The sequence below is a fragment of the Salvelinus alpinus genome, chromosome 4, assembly GCF_045679555.1.
Source record: "Salvelinus alpinus chromosome 4, SLU_Salpinus.1, whole genome shotgun sequence".
Classification (NCBI taxonomy): domain Eukaryota; kingdom Metazoa; phylum Chordata; class Actinopteri; order Salmoniformes; family Salmonidae; genus Salvelinus; species Salvelinus alpinus.
In genome coordinates this window covers 7,632,930-7,636,468 of record NC_092089.1, presented here as the reverse complement: position 1 = coordinate 7,636,468, position 3,539 = coordinate 7,632,930, and positions in this window count along the sequence as shown.

Genomic DNA, 3,539 nt, shown 5'->3' with positions numbered 1-3,539 from the left:
ACAAGGAAGCTACTCTCTCCGAACAGACGTGCAGGAGGGGAGAGGAGGGTAGGGGAGGAGGAGAGGAGGGTAGGGGAGGAGGAGAGGAGGGTAGGGGAGGAGGAGAGGAGGGGAGGGGAGGGGAGGAGGAGAGGAGGGGAGGGGAGGGGAGGAGGAGAGGAGAGGAGGAGAGGAGGGGAGGAGGAGAGGAGGGGAGGGGAGGAGGAGAGGAGGGGAGAGGAGGAGGAGAGGAGGGTAGGGGAGGAGGAGAGGGGAGGAGGAGAGGAGGGTAGGGGAGAGGAGGAGGAGAGGAGGGTAGGGGAGAAGGAGAGGAGGGTAGGGGAGGAGGAGAGGAGGGTAGGGGAGGAGGAGAGGAGGGGAGGAGGAGAGGAAGCTAGGGGCGACTCGGAGCAGACTGGTGAGGTAGTGACAATAAGGGGGTTCGTTTATCTGGCCCGGGTTACCCCAGTGGGAGGAGTTTACATCGGATGAAATTGGATTGAGGCCCCTCACTAGGGGGCCCGTGTAGGCGTGTTGTGCACTCTGTCTGGCTGTCTGTTACACATCACAACGGGCAAAGAGGGATACCTAGTCAGTTGTAAAGGGGGATACCTAGTCAGTTGTAAAGGGGGATACCTAGTCAGTTGTAAAGGGGGATACCTAGTCAGTTGTAAAGGGGGATACCTAGTCAGTTGTAAAGGGGGATACCTAGTCAGTTGTAAAGGGGGATACCTAGTCAGTTGTAAAGGGGGATACCTAGTCAGTTGTAAAGGGGGATACCTAGTCAGTTGTAAAGGGGGATACCTAGTCAGTTGTAAAGGGGGATACCTAGTCAGTTGTAAAGGGGGATACCTAGTCAGTTGTAAAGGGGGATACCTAGTCAGTTGTAAAGGGGGATACCTAGTCAGTTGTAAAGGGGGGATACCTAGTCAGTTGTAAAGGGGGATACCTATTATAGACCACACCTACTATAACCCTGACCACATCTACTATAACCCTGACCACATCTACTATAGACCACATCTACTATAACCCTGACCACATCTACTATAACCCTGACCACATCTACTATAGACCACATTTACTATAACCCTGACCACATCTAATATAGACCACATCTAATATAGACCACATCTACTATAGACCACATCTACTATAACCCTGACACATTCTACTATAGACCACATCTACTATAACCCTGACCGTATCTACTATAGACCACATCTACATTAACCCTGACCATATCTACTATAACCCTGACCACATCTACTATAACCCTGACCACATCTACTATAGAGAACATCTACTATAACCCTGACCAAATCTACTATAGACCACATCTACTATAACCCTGACCACATCTACTATAGACCACATCTACTATAACCCTGACCACATCTACTATAGACCACATCTACTATAACCATGACTACATCTACTATAACCCTGACCACATCTACTATAGACCATATCTACTATAACCCTGACCATATCTACTATAACCCTGACCACATCTACTATACACCACATCTACTATAACCCTGACCACATCTACTATAACCTTGACCACATCTACTATAACCCTGACCACATCTACTATAACCCTGACCACATCTACTATAACCCTGACCACATCTATTATAACCCTGACCGCATCTACTATAGACCACATTTACTATAACCCTGACCACATCTACTATAGACCACATCTACTATAACCCTGACCACATCTACTATAACCCTGACCACATCTATTATAACCCTGACTGCATTTACTATAAACCACATCTACTATAACCCTGACCACATCTATTATAACCCTGACCACATCTACTATAGACCACATTTACTATAGACCACATCTACTATAACCCTGACCACATCTACTATAGATCACATCTACTATAGACCACATCTACTATAACCCTGACCACATCTACTATAGATCACATCTACTATAGACCACATCTACTGTAGCCCTGACCACATCTACTATAACCCTGACCACATCTACTATAACCCTGACCACATCTACTATAACCCTGACCACATCTACTATAGACCGCATCTACTATAACCCTGACCACATCGACTATAACCCTGACCACATCTACTTTAACCCTGACCACATCTACTATAACCCTGACCACATCTACTATAGACCAGATCTACTATAGACCATATCTACTATAACACTGACCACATCTACTATAACCCTGACCACATCAACTATAACCCTGACCACATCTACTATAACCCTGACCACATCTACTATAACCCTGACCACATCTACTATAACCCTGACCACATCTACTATAGACCACATCTACTATAACCCTGACCACATCTACTATAACCCTGACCACATCTACTATAGACCGCATCTACTATAACCCTGACCACATCGACTTTAACCCTGACCACATCTACTATAACCCTGACCACATCTACTTTAACCCTGACCACATCTACTATAACCCTGACCACATCTACTATAGACCAGATCTACTATAGACCATATCTACTATAACACTGACCACATCTACTATAACCCTGACCACATCAACTATAACCCTGACCACATCTACTATAACCCTGACCACATCTACTATAACCCTGACCACATCTACTATAACCCTGACCACATCTACTATAGACCACATCTACTATAACCCTGACCACATCTACTATAACCCTGACCACATCTACTATAGACCACATCTACTATAACCCTGACCACATCTACTATAACCCTGACCACATCTACTATAGACCACATCTACTATAACCCTGACCACATCTACTATAACCCTGACCACATCTACTATAGACCACATCTACTATAACCCTGACCACATCTACTATAACCCTGACCACATCTACTATAACCCTGACCACATCTACTATAACCCTGACCACATCTACTATAACCCTGACCACATCTACTATAACTCTGACCACCTCTACTATAACCCTGACCACATCTACTATAGACCAGATCTACTATAGACCATATCTACTATAACCCTGACCACATCTACTATAACCCTGACCACATCTATTATAACCCTGACCACATCTACTATAACCCTGACCACATCGACTATAACCCTGACCACATCTACTATAACCCTGACCACATCTACTATAACCCTGACCACATTTACTATAAACCACATCTACTATTATCCTGACCACATCTACTATAATCCTGACCACATCTACTATAACCCTGACCACATCGACTATAACCCTGACCACATCTACTATAACCCTGACCACATCTACTATAACCCTGACCACATCTACTATAACCCTGACCACATCTACTATAACCCTGACCACATCTACTATAGACCAGATCTACTATAGACCATATCTACTATAACACTGACCACATCTACTATAACCCTGACCACATCAACTATAACCCTGACCACATCTACTATAACCCTGACCACATCTACTATAACCCTGACCACATCTACTATAACCCTGACCACATCTACTATAACCCTGACCACATCGACTTTAACCCTGACCACATCTACTATAACCCT